Below are 14,469 nucleotides of genomic sequence, written 5' to 3'. Positions count from 1 at the left end.
TCTGCAGCTCCCAGTGAAGTCAATGGCACTCAGTACCTACAAAAGTCAGGCCTCAAAGCCTGTCAGTAGTTTTTACATGGCTCAGTAATTAATTTTATATTAGGGGTGAATAAATAAAGAGACATTGGGAGGGATTTTCAAAAGTGCCTATGTGAGTTAGGAGCACAAATCTTATTGACTTTAATAGAACTTGTGCTCATAAAACACTTATGCACTTTTGAAAAGGCCACCAATTCTGACTCAGCTTTGGGTTCTGCGGTTGAACATAACATTTGACCAATTCACTGCCAACCTCCTTTTCTAGTTTACACTCTAGGGATGGACTCCTGGGCCAATCAGAAGACAGCCCTCTGCAAAAATAAAAATAAAATAAAAAATCCAGGGATGGGAGCTTTGGAGCACATGCATCTTCCATGTTGATTCTGGGGCGGGGCGGGGGGAGGGAGAAGTCTGTTCTACATAGGAGGCATGATAATTGCATTACAACTTACTGACCCAAACATCTGACTAGTGTCAATCTTGTGAATATTGATGCTGCAGTTGGTCTGTCAGACTGTATGACTGCTGGGTTGGGAGGAGACAGATTTTTGTTTGACCCCCTGCACTCAGCTCCATGTTGCACAGCAATGGTTAAAATTAATGTTCTATAATCACATTCTTACCAAGACAAAGCTTGAGAAGTTAGTAATTCTGCAAGTGCTTTATGGGATACCTGTGTTTCTCACCACACCTCACTGTGCAAGTGTGCACGTAGAACTCTATCATTAATACAGGAGAGTCTTCCCCCCCCCCCGCCCATGTGCAGATATAGGCAGGATTTTTCATTTCCAGAACAGTCCAAATTCAGGCACTTAAACAGATTCCATTAAGAATCTCCCTGATTTCAGGCAGGGCCAGCTCCAGGGTTTTTGCCGCCCCAAGTGGCGCAAAAAAAAAAAAAAAAAAAAAGCTGCAATCCCGATCCCGATCTGTGGCGGCAATTCGGCGGGAGGTCCTTGGCTCCGAGCAGGAGTGAGGGACCATTCGACGAATTGCCTCCGAATAGTTGGACAGTGCCGCCCCTCTCCAGAGTGGCCGCTCCAAGCACCTGCTTGGCAAGCTGGTGCCTGGAGCCGGCCCTAGTTTCAGGAATTATGAACAAAAGGAAACAATGGAAACAAAATTGAAAACACCCTGTAGGTTTGCTGCTTTTGATCCCTGCTGGAAACAGGTTTTATTGTTCTGATCGTGTCATTATACCTTAACAACAACCAGAATTGCGTTATTTCTAGTAAGTTTCAACAGCACAAGCGGCCAAGATTGTTGGGAAGGAAAATTTCTATTTCTTTAGTACCATTCTCCCCAACTGATGCCCCCTCTCTTCCTCTCCCTCTCCCCCCCCCCCTTCTCTCTCTCTCTCTCTCTCTCTCTCTCTCACACACACTCACACCCCTCTGCCCTCCCACACCCTCTAGGGCATATATTAAATAAACAATAAAACCTCGCTAATTAAGATATTCAGCTGGACCTGAGATCAGCACTGGCTGTGTTGCTCCAAGAAGCCAGCATTGTCATACCAGCTCCTATGTCAGTGGGTGTTTCCAAAGCAAACAATGTGTGTGTGTGGGGGGGGGGGGGGAGTAGAGAAAAAAGCTTTGAAAAAATGTAATTCTTTCAAATTATTAGAAAAATCCTAAAATAATTTGCACTGTACATCATCCATTCCTTTACAATTTCACAGGACTTTGTTTCCCTAAACTATTTCCTATCATTCATAGGAAAGTCTAGTCCTGAAAAATTCTAGTGACAGTGCAAATTATATGCAAAGTTCGAAGAACACATCTTATATGTACTAATAATGTCATGTACTCCATCCAAACCTATGCTGTTTTCTCTCTCTGCCAACCTTTAGTTACATCCATGCTGATGATGCACGTTAAGGCTATCACATGAATTGATCCCCAAAAGTTGTTAGCAAAAATGCATTATTCACTAGAATTTCCATAATTCAGCCACCAGCCAGACTTCCTCCCTCTTCCTTTTGCTAACTCATACCTTCTGAGTGTACATATTGAACACCCAGTGATTAGAGATTACACCTTTTGCACCGTAAACCATCACAATTCATTTTAACAATCACAGTAAGCAAAGCAATAGCACTATGATAATTATCTACCTTTTTGTGTTTTGCAGTTTAAGGCAAAATATATTATGCTCAGACCACACTGGAAATAGTGTATATGATGCAGTGCAGACTGTCTAATTAAAATCTAGGAGCTCCATTTCAGCTAGCGCCAGATGAGACCATCATGCCTGTCCCTATGAAAAGGGATCAGATCTGATTACATGTACTGGTTTTATGCTTCATATTTAATGCTTTTTGGTCCTTTATATCTGATTAACATTACTAAAAGATTAGTGGTTGCTATTCCTTCCTGTTATACTTTTAAAATACAAACTAAAGCTGAGCAACACAGAGCCAGAGACCACTCCCTAATTCCTAGTGGACGTATTATATTGATCAATTAAACTGACATGTGTCTGGTCTTTTCTTTGCTTCTAATCATGTACACATTCAAAAAAACAAAACAAAGAATTAACGTTGTTCTATCCAAGCCAGTCAGATTAACTTGGAAGTTAAGTAAAATCAACGTGGTTGCCAGAAACAAGACCATGATATAAAATAGAAGCCATTAGACACAATAAAGAGTTTATAAATTTTGCAGGCGTTGGGTTATAATTCAGTCGACGGTGGTCCTAAAATGTATGTATATTTTCCCCATACTTGCAGAGGGAGCCATTACAATTTTTCATACTCTGTTTTATTCATGTAAAGATCAGCAACACTTGAAAAGCCTGAATCTTTGACTACATCTTTTACTGCAATTGCAGCAGAGAAGAGAGACTTGTTTTATATCTAATAAAGAGTATATCTTAGATCCACTAAATACATATTATGGTTTAGTAACAAAAAAGAGATGGAAAGGAAGGAATTCAGTAATACAGCTGGAAGCTTTCGAAATAAATACTTGATATAAAGGGATGATAGAATTCAAAACAAATTTTGTCTCGCTGTTTTGTTTTTAAAATACCAACTGCATAGTATAGAACAGAACCACTTGTCAAAGCAATACAGTGCCAACTGCTTATTCAGCATTGTGTAGCATTTTGTGTACTACCATATTATTGAAAACTCAGTGGAATTAAATAATAATATTCACACGCACACCTCAGAAGAGTTCATAAGTTAAAAGAAGAGTGCTACAGAAAATATTAATCCTTCAATATAAGGAGGGAAAGGATTATTTGACCTTTGCAACACTATAATTGTGAACAGCTGTATGTTCTATTTCAGAGAAAAATCATATTGTTATTGCAATAATTTAGATGTGAAATTCAGATATATTCTGTAGAGGTCCTCAGGATATCATACACAAATACAGCAAAGATTATAATAAATATTTCTGCCTGGCTGTGCCTCCTGTAGGCCTTTGTCTTAGCCTAACTGTCTGAAAAAGATATTTAGGCATGCAACGTCTTTCTTCAAAACCCATTTTCACAAGGCAAATCCCACACATTCTAATTTTAGAAGAGACTCATATGAAATCAGGAAAGCAGTGGTGCAATTAAAAACAAGACTACATTTAGCACTTACCATCTCCTGTTCAAACCATTCTCTTTTGATGTTTACGGCACATCTGTGGGATGCAATACTAGGAGGTGCCTTGTGTGACCTGCTGCATGATGCTGTGACATCAGTTCAGATGATGCAGCTCATTATGGGAAAGACTGCTGTTGCCATGGCAACTGAGATGTGATAGGAATCCTTACTGCATTTCCAGGGGAGCCTGAGACAATAAGGAAGCCCTTTAAAGAAATAGACAAAATGCAAAAGGACTCTTAAAGTGCCACGCCATAAGATTATAGTGTCCATGTAACAATACATGTTTTCTCATTGAGTTCAAATTTAGACAGGAAGAAATTATTCCCCCGCTATGGTAACAAATTTAGACACAGGAGTTTAAAATTATTTCCATATAGGGCACTTAAAAATTAACTATAAATTCATACGTGACAAACAATTTAATAAACTAATATTGTGGCTAATACACAAAGATGCTTGTTTTAGAAGAATTTCTGCCATTTTAATATTAAGCCTGTTGTAACATGAGCTGTTTAAGGAATAAAAGGTGCCACTCTGCCCCACATCAGATGTGAGATTCTTGAGAAAATTTTCCTTGCCGGTACTAAAAAGAAAACTGGATTAAAAACTTTTACGTTCTCAACATTTTATGCTGTTAAATAAGTTACTGTGTTTTGTTTTTAAAGCAAAAAAAAAAAAAAAAAAAAAACACACACCATTTCTATTCACAAGAGAAGTTTCTAGTCAGCCAAGTAAAAACCTCCTTATAATTTTTCAGCTGTAGGCCAACCTGCAGTACCATCTGCATGCTGAGTAGCCTGGCTTTCTTCTGCCCATCAGGCAGACACACAAATGAAGATTTAGAAAGCTTGCCGGCAATCTGCATGCTTCCTGGTCCACTCTACCGTGAGCCCCCTACTCACAGCAGTTGAAGGGAAACATATTGAAAACAAAAGAACCTCCTCCTAATTTGCATAGGGCTTTGGATTGGTAGACCAGACTGTTAGAAATTACCTTCAGCACCTGGAATTCATCCCCTCTTCCTTGCAATAGCTGAAGTAGGGATGTCTGACACAAGTATTAACTAGAATGGTGTGAAAATGAGAATTCACAACTGAAGGAAAACCAGCACATTTTTGGCTTTTTGCCAATTCTATTGGATGAGAAAGAATCTGGCAAAACTCCTTTTTCCTTTCATGAAAATCCCTTTTTACATGGTAGAAAAGGACAAAAGATCTGGACCTTGTAAACTGTAGGCTTTCCCAAGGGGAAACAGAGGCCAGAGATCCAAAGAGAATTTAGACCCTAAAGGTGTCCAATAAACTCTGGAACCAGTGTTGAGACCAGAGCTGTATGACCCACTAGATCTCAAACTACACATAAGAAGTTCCTTTACTCCTGATTTTAGATACTGTGTCATAGGCAATTACTAAAACTTAGTCAGAAAGGAAAAAATAGGGCCTTAGATTGTTTGCTTAGAGAATCAACTGCTTGTAAAATACAAAGCCACTTCCTACAATTAGGAATGCTCATGGCCCTTGTGACCTGTACTGGACCGTTGATGGCCCCAAGTACTTTCAGTGCTCCAGTCATGCTTATAGGATCAGAACTGGAAGGGACCTTGAGATATCATCTAGTCCAGTCCCCTGCAGTCATGGCAGGACTAAGTATTATCTAGACCATTAAGTTCTAACTTAACCCCATACTACTGCAAACAAAGAACCCCAGCCCCAAGGTACTCTCACACTGAGACTGGTGTTCAGAATAAAAGTTTGGACAGAAAACCTGTAAAGATTGTTCTATCTGATCCAGTCAGAACAACTTGGAAGATAAGTATTCTCTCACTGTGGACAGAACAAACAAGTGGTTCAGATCTGAAATCTATGGGCATAGAGTGACCAGAGAAAGAATGATTATATTGAAAAAATAGAAACTGTGAGCCCTAAACACAAAAAAGACTCAAGATACAAGTTCATGCTCACAAGATATTTTCAGCTCATTTTTATTTTTGGGTGTTTATCCACAGAGAATTTTTTAATTACTTCAACAAAATAAACAGACATTAACCACATAAAAATAGGATTTATATTGGTTTGGTACATTTAGTCTAGGAAATTGATTGAGTCTTCTCCAAGTATTTATAATGTGCGGATCACCATGTTATCAAAATAACTTAATATTCTAAAAGTTTAAGTAAAGGGATCTCTATTTCTCTCCTTCCAATTGCTGTTTGGTAGAATTTTTTTTTATTACTATCGCTACTACGTGGAAAAAGTGAATTTTATATTTTCTTATGAAGGTGATGGGATTCAATTCAAATTCATACAAATGGCTGAGTGGGAATGAATAATAAGCTGGCTGCTAAGAACATCTTGTGTCTCCATAAGCCTGGCCTTTGGGTTGCAAACTGCATTGTTCTTGAATAATGTAATTGCTGTGGGAAGTCAAAATCACAGAAGCTGGACAAGTGCAGTGTTGCAACTTGAGCAAATGGGATTGCAGAACCATCCCCTCTCAGGTGCACATGGTGCATTGTGTCCACGGAGCACTGCCTGCAAGTGTTGCAGGACTTGTGCACTGTTACACATATTTCACAATGTACAGCTCAGTTCTCTGGAGAAGGTGTACGTCTATGGTATATTATGTCTGCTGGTACCTGCTCACAATTGGATCAGCTCTGGATCTGGGGGCCATTATTATGAGGCGCACTATCACATTTGGATCCGTGTCCAAAATCTTCAAAATCCTAAAATTCCTTATCCCCAAACTTTGGAAGTTTTACCATCTTTGAATGTGACGGTCTCAACTGGTGGTTTTGATCATTACCAGATAGTGATCAAACCAACAGACAAAGGGGGTGCCACTGTAGTCCTCAACCAGGATTACTACATTAAAAAGGCCAGTCAACAACTCTCCAACACCACCTACTATAAAGAACTCAAAGGCCCCACACTACAATTTACCCAAGAACTTAAAAATATCATCAACTCCTTCTCCAAACAACTCATCCCCCCAGGAATCCACCCCATGGACTATCTACATGCTTCCCAAGATACACAAACAAGGGAACAGTAGACCCATCATATCTGGCCACATCACTTTTACTAAAGAAATACCAAGACTTCTAGAAACCATCCTCAAGTCACTCACCAAACAAAGGGTCAGCTTCCTCCAGGACACAACTGACTTCCTCCACAAACTACGCAACATTAACAACCTCCCTCAGAACACCATCCTTGCCACCACGGATGTCGTCACTTCCCTATTCACCAACATGCCTCACAATGACAGCATAGCTGTCTGCCTCATATATTTACAAGAAAATGGACAACCCTCAGATATTCACTCCAAACACATCACCAAACTCATCCATTCCATCCTCACCTATAACAATTTTACATTCAACAACACACACTTTGTCCAAACCACTGGATCAGTCATGGGTACTAGGATAGCTTCCTAGCATGCCAACCTCTTCATGTGCCACCGTGAAGAAGAATTTCTGGAAAAATGCACTATGAAACCAATGATATACCTGAGATACATCAGTGATATTTTCATCCTCTGGACAGATGGTTTAAACTCCCTTTGGGATTTCTATCACAACTTCAACAACCACCACCTGTCCATTAACCTGTCTCTGGAAGACTTCCATACTAGCATCAACTTCCTGAACCCCTCAATGAGCTTCAGCAATGGAATCCTACAGACAACCATGTACAAGAAACCCATGGATCACCATCCCTACTTTCATAGATCCAATAAACCACCTCAAATGCACCAAGAAATGGGTTATCTACAGCCAGGCACTCAGTTAACATTCTGATATGCTCTGAGGAGAAAGTCTGAGATATACACCTTAGCACACTCAAAACTGCCTTCACCAAACAAGGACACTCCAGAGAAGTAGATCACATCACAGAATGGGCCAAATTCCCCAAGAGAACCGCTTGAGTACAGAAATAAAACCCCTTCTGACCACACACTCCTAGTTCTCATCTGCCATCCCACACTTGAACCCATATAGGACATCAAACAACCTCAACCCATATTTGCTGGGAACCCCATCCTGAAAGAAATCTTTTCTGAACCCCCACTTCTGGCCTTCAATCAATTCCCAGCCTCTCCAAGCCCATCATCAGAAGTAAGCTCCGCACATACCAGGACACATCAACTCAAAGCAGCATCCAATTCTGCCACAACAATAGATACAAAATCTGCAGATATATCTCCACTGCTACAATGATAAACACTTTCCCCCCACCAACCCCACCTTTCAAGATTCATAGATCCTACACATGCTTTTCACAACATACAGTATACCTCATCCAGTGCACTAAATGCCCCAACAATGAAACCAGACAATCATTACGCTCTCAAATGAACTTGCGGGGGGGGGAGGGGCGGGAACCCTATCACCTATGAGTAAACACTTTTCACAAAGCGAGCACTCTACATCTGACCTATCAATTCTCATCCTCAAAGGAATGTCCCCCAGGGACGCTTTCAAAAGACAAGCCTGGGAGCTTAAAATTTATTCCTCTGCTAGACACTAAAAATCATGCACTGAACAGAGAGATTTCAGAGTAGCAGCCATGTTAGTCTGTATCCGCAAAAAGAACGTCTCAAAGGTGCCACAAGTACTCCTGTTCTTTGAACAGAGAGACTGGATTTATGGCTTATCGCAACAATCTGTAACCCATTAACCCGCACCGGCCCCCCTTTTTGTGCTATGATTGCAGAGGTGTTAATGGGCCACTCTGCCTTGAATGGGCCCTTAAAATATGCTAAACAATCTGTTCCAGCATTGCAGCAAAATGCAAGGTGGGAGTTCCTTTCTGAGACCTGAAAAACAGCTCCATGTAAGCTCGAAAGCTTCTCTCTCTCTCTCTCACCAATAGGGGTTGGTCCAATAAAAGATACTACCTCACCTACCTTGTGTCTCTCATATCATACAAACACCCATACTAGGTCAGACCAAAGGTCCATCTAGCCCATTATCCTGTCCTCCAACAGTGGCCAATGCCAGGTGCCCCAGAGGGAATGAACAGAACAGGTAATCATCAAGTGATCCATCGCCTGTCGCCCATTCCCAGCTTCTGGCAAACAAACAGAGGCTAGGGACACCATCTCTGCCCATCCTGGCTAATAGCCATTGATGGACCTATCCTCCATGAACTTCACTAGTTCTTTTTTGAACCCTGTTGTAGTCTTGGCCTTCACAACATCCTCTGGCAAGGAGTTCCACAGGTTGACTGTGTGTTGTGTGAAAAAAAATACTTCCTTTTGTTTGTTTTAAACCTGCTGCCTATTAATTTCATTTGGTGACCCCTAGTTCTTGTGCTGAGAAGGAGTAAACAACACACCCTTATTTACTTTCTCCACACCAGTCATGATTTTATAGACCTCTATCATATGCCCCCTTAGTTGTCTCTTTTCCAAGCTGAAAAGTCCCAGTCTTATTAATCTCTCCTCATATAGCAGCCATTCCATACCCTTAATCATTTTTGTTGCCCTTTTATGAACCTTTTCCAATTCCAATACATCTTTTTTGAGATGGGACAACCACATCTGTACGCAGTATCCAAGATGTGAGCATACCATGGATTTATATAAAGGAATGTGATATTTTCTGTCTTATCTATCCCTTTGTTAATGATTCCCAACATTCCGTTCACTTTTTTGAGTGCCGCTGCACATTGAATGGATGTTTTCAGAGAACTACCCACAATGACTCCCAGATCCCTTTCTTGACTGGTAACAGCTAATTTAGACCCCACCATTTTATATGGGATTATGTTTTCCAAAATGCATTACTTTGCATTTATCAACATTGAATTTCATCTGCCATTTTGTTGCCCAGTCACCCAGTTTTGAGAGATCCTTTTGTACCTCTTCAGTCTGCCTGGGACTTAACTATCTTGAGTAGTTTTGTCCATCTGCAAATTTTGCAACCTCACTGTTTACCCCTTTTTCCAGATTGTTTATGAAAGTTAAATAGGACTGGGCCCAGTACAGACCCCTGGGGGACATCACTATTTGCCTCTCTCCATTCTGAAATTGACCATTTATTCCCACCCTTTGTTTCCTATCTTTTAACCAGTTACTAATCCATGAGAGAACCTTCCCTCTTATCCCATGACAGCTTACTTTGCTTAAGAGCCTTCGGTGGGGGACCTCGTCAAAGGCTTTCTGATAATCTAAATACACTATATCCACTGGGACCAACACAGCTACAATTACACTGTGCTCACATGGGGGCCAAATTAAGGTTTGCACAGGCAGCTGTAACTCTGGCATTTCCAGAAGATGGAGTGCTTGACTTTGTAATCTTAGGCTATATCTACACTGCAGACCTTACAGTGGCACAGCTGTATCGCTGCAGTTACGCTGCTGTAAGGTCTCCCTGTAGCCACTCTATGCTGGTGGGAGAGAGCTCTCCCACCAGCCTAATTAAACCACCCTTAATGAGTGGCAGTAGCTATGTCATTAGGACAACATCTCTGCCGACATAATAGCACTGGTGTGAACTGCACTGTTTGTGAAACTTATGTCCGTCGGGGCGGGGGAGGGTGTGCCAGTGTAGACAGCCTTAAAATTTAATGTCTTTTTCCTGACTGTAAGATTTACTCCATACCAGTGTGTATACACCTGCTTGAGTAGGAGATTAACAAAAAAACCCACATCTACTTAAGGGGAAAATCCTTACCCAGGTATGTAAGCGTCTCATTTTATACAAATACGTATGGTATGGAGCCCTTACCAGGGAGATACTGGTCCTATGAGAAGTGCCCAATTCCCAAATAGATGAAAAGAAGCTCCCCCTTATCAGTAGAGCAGACAGGACTCAAGCTCTACCAGTTCCCACAACTATTGTTCTCCCAGTAGAGTCTACCAATATAGAAAAGAAGGAGAGTGGCAAGGACTGTACACTTGTAAACTGCACAATATTCTGTCACAGTAAAACAAACCACCACTTTAGAAGCCTGGAATAACGCACCCCAGGCAGGACTGACCTGTGTATTCAAAGCTAAGTCTTAAAAATTGCTCTTCATTTTGGGGGAGGGGGAAAGGTCATCTACCATACATAGTATGGTATACAAGTTTGTAACCAGACTGGGGATAGGGAGGGAAGACAACGAAATCCAGATCATTTTAAACCACCATATTAAAGCAAAGCATAATTGTTCAGTAGCACAATCTTGAGAAGGTGCACACGTAGGACCATATACTCAAACCCTACATAGCAAAACTGGTACCACATGACTGAAAGGATGTGTGGATCTGATCTGAAGGGGGCGTCTCAAAATTTTCCAGTTGCTGCTTTTCCTCCCTAAATAGCAGTATTAAACCCTACACTCCACCTTAACACATCACTGTGTAATAATGTAGGTACAGTTAGTTCTATTGGTAGACATAATTTCAGTTCAATATACTTGATGGGAAATGCATAGACGTTCCCATTCCCACTTTCAGTACAGCCTCTTCACTTCCCTTTAACGTAAGGTTGCAACATGTATTTTCCCCCAAAGAATTGCCTTAAATACCTGATAAAAATTAAAATAGCTTTTGACTCAAATTATCTTAAAGTAGTAACTAAAATGATTCACTCCAGCTATTAGTAGCCATTGTTTTTCTTTACTATCTAGTTCTGGATTGGCGGGACATATGGACCAATCACAAGTTAAACACAATATCTCTTTGCAGTTATACATTTCCTGTCTATAAGCAAAACATGATCTGCAGTTGTATTTCAGTTAAAAAAATTAAACAGGAAAATAAATAGCAACTCCCCTTTCCCTCAGCAGGTATGTCTACACTGCAACGTAAGCCCAGGGTTAGTGGAACTCGAGTCAGCAAATCTTGGGTTTGAGAACCAAGGACTTGAATGCCTGCACTGATTACTGACCCTAGGTTGGGAATATTTGAACCCAGGAGCCAACATGCACATTGCAGTACACAGGCCCAAGTTCAGCCAACCAGACTTCCTAGTGCCCCCTGAAACATGGCCGTTCTAGCTCTTTGTCTGCGGTGCAGCATGAGAAACACTGACTGTCTAACCCTGGGAGATACAGGACATTCGAACAACATATCCTGCCAAGCCATCATTTTGGTCTGTGCACTCCCAGCAACATGGAGGAGTTGCCTTTGAAGAACTTTCCTCACTTGCATTTTCACTGTTTAAGGAAATGGGCAGAGCTTCCGCAAGATGCTGGTGGACATTTCGACAATATTCTCTGACCCTCTGAAGGCACCTGACAGAGCTAATGATGAAAGAGTAGGAGAACACGGACATAGACTCAAGGAATCAATTTTGAAGCAGAGGAGAGGAAAGTGATCAGGCACAATCAGCATGGATTCACCAAGGGCAAGTCACGCCTGACTAACCGAATTGCCTTCTGTGATGAGATAACTGGCTCGGTGGAGGGGAAAGCAGTGGACGTGTTATTCCTTGACTTTAGCAAAGCTTTTGATATGATCTCCCACAGTATTCTTGCCAGCAAGTTAAAGAAGTATGGGCTGGATGAATGGACTATAAGGTGGATAGAAAGCTGGCTAGATCGTCGGTCTCAAAGGCTCCATGTCTAGTTAGCAGCCGATATCAAGCAGAGTGCCCCAAGGGTCGGTCCTGGGGCCGGTTTTGTTCAATATCTTCATTAATGATCTTGTGAAAGTTACTAGTGACCCCCCCTTAACAGCTAGTAGCCGTTTTGTCAGCCAACAGCCATTAGGGGGAAGCAGACACCTAAAGGACACAGTAGCCTGAACTTTTCAACTGTCTTCCCTTTCAAGGCCTTAAAGGTAGTTGAAGCTAGTCCCGAGCCAGTTTTCACTGACCAGATAGCAAAAGCACGGGTCTGACAACCACCAATCAAGTGTTAACACGGCAAGGGCCTTTGTCTGAATGTGTATAAAGGATCTGTAAAATGTGTGTAAGACAGAGTTTTTGTACCAAGACGCAAAGCTCTCCTTTCTTCTGCAAAATAAAGCAACTCTTCCTTATCCCTATCTGGCTGTTATTGGCTCTCAGCTAGGTGGACCCGATATTTCAGTGACAGTTACTGGTGACTCGGCCGGGACTCTCCTAGCTCGGACCAATTGTGGCGGACCCGGTACCCTCCTCAACGTAGCCCGGGGCAGCAGGTCTACTGAGACACATCCCACCAACAAAGATTGAGGATGCTACAATGCAGGTCAGCGAATCAACTAGTGGAGCCACCAGCAGTAGGTACACTACTTCCCTGCCTGTTCCCATCCTTAGTCCGTCCCATACAAGGAAGGGGGCACTCTATGGGGACGAGGTAGTTAATATCCAAGCACCCCTCCGGACCATCCCAGTCCCTACAATGGATGGGAATGTTGTAGACCGTTATGTTCATGTCCCTTTACCACTGCTGACCTTATGAACTGGCAAACCACTACGCCTCACCTTAGGGATGACCTGGACGTCGTTCACAGGTGATTCCGTGCCATTTTCCAGTCACATAATCCTGATTGGCAAAACGTGGGCCAACTCTTAGATTGCCTATTGCGCATGAAAGAGAAAGAGCGGGTACTGAGGGGGGCCCGGGAGGCTGCCGAGGCTGCCAACGACGGTCGCAATTTTATAAGGCTCGCCAATCCGCCCCATTGGAACCCAAATGATTTGACCCAACAAGCAGATCTGAAGAAATTCCTAGACTATATTTTGACAGGCATAAAACAAGTGGGAGAAAGAACTTTAGATTGGACAAAGGTCCATAATACTGTGCAAGGGAAAGAAGAACACCCTTCTGACTTTTATGAGAGACTTTGTAAAGCATTTTGTATCCATACTAATATAGATCCCAAGGTCATGGACACACAGTCCACGGTCAGGCTTATTTTTATTTCCCAGTCAGCCCCAGACATCAAGAAGCAGTTGAAGCAGCTCGAGGGCGCTGAAGGAAAATCCCTGGAGGAACTGGTAAGCGTGGCCACCTGGGTATATCATACAAGGGAAAAAGTTCAAGAGACCAAACAGGTGAGGATGCTAGCAGCCCTTGTAAACACTGGAAGTGAAAAACAGGGAGGGCAGCAGGGACCCCCCCAAGTGGCAACCAAAATCGGATTATGGGGGGACCCCGAGACATGCCAATGACACATGTAACTACTGTAAGCAGCTTGGCCACTGGAAGAGAGAGTATCCGAACCAACCTACCGGACGACAACCCTGTCGCCCAGACCGACCTCAACAACAGATGGCTGTGACAAGAACAGACGCTGTTGATAATAAGGAATGACGGCAACCAGGGGGTCCTTGTCACCTATTAAAATGATTTTACCACTTATGTTTGTTCCTCCCCAGACCCCCAGGTTCGCCTAACATTGGGAGGAACCGCCTATTCTTGTCTTTTGGATTCAGGGGCTGCCCTTTCTACTGTTACTGCCAAGCCGGAGAGAGGAAGCCTCACGGATAAGAGCATTCCGGTAATGGGTATAGGTGGAAAGCCATTTGACTGTTCTGTATTACAGGAGGCTGCTGTAGAAATCTCTGGTGTCTCCGCCTCCCGTGCCTTTCTGCTAGCTCCTGATTCCCCAGTTAGCCTCTTAGGCAGAGATCTGTTGTGTAAACTACGTGCTCAGATTTTCTTTTCAGATGACAAAATCATTCTTCGGTTGCCTCAAACCCAATTTCCCCAGCTGTGTGCTGTTCTGACCCAAGTTTCAAAGGACCCGATCCTGCCTGCGGACCCGATCCTACCCGAGCAACTCAGACAGGAGTATTCCTCTAGATAAGGACAGCTGGGATATCTTTGCATTTACATGGACGGACCCAGAAACTGGGAGGGCAGAACAACCGACCTGGACTCGACTCCTGCAAGGAT

At 42.4% G+C, this 14,469-nt stretch overlaps 1 protein-coding gene across 3 annotated transcripts in view; it reads right to left on the bottom strand.

Moving 5' to 3' along the window:
• The window catches only part of AKAP6 (A-kinase anchoring protein 6), a 427,955-nt gene that overhangs the window by 384,681 nt on the left and 28,805 nt on the right, over positions 1-14,469 (bottom strand). The window contains exon 1 of one of the 3 annotated variants that reach the window (XM_065595441.1): positions 3,635-3,761. The exons of 1 other annotated variant lie outside the window; for it this stretch is intronic. The gene's annotated coding sequence lies outside the window, so the exon portion shown is untranslated. Of the gene's footprint in view, positions 1-3,634; positions 3,762-14,469 lie in introns of those variants that run through there. One more of the 3 variants, XM_065595444.1, reaches the window with a different exon arrangement.

Source organism: Chrysemys picta, chromosome 4 (assembly GCF_011386835.1).
Source record: "Chrysemys picta bellii isolate R12L10 chromosome 4, ASM1138683v2, whole genome shotgun sequence".
Taxonomy (NCBI): Eukaryota; Metazoa; Chordata; order Testudines; family Emydidae; genus Chrysemys; species Chrysemys picta.
The sequence above is the reverse complement of the archived record's forward strand: the minus strand, read 5'-3'. Positions and strand labels throughout refer to the sequence as shown.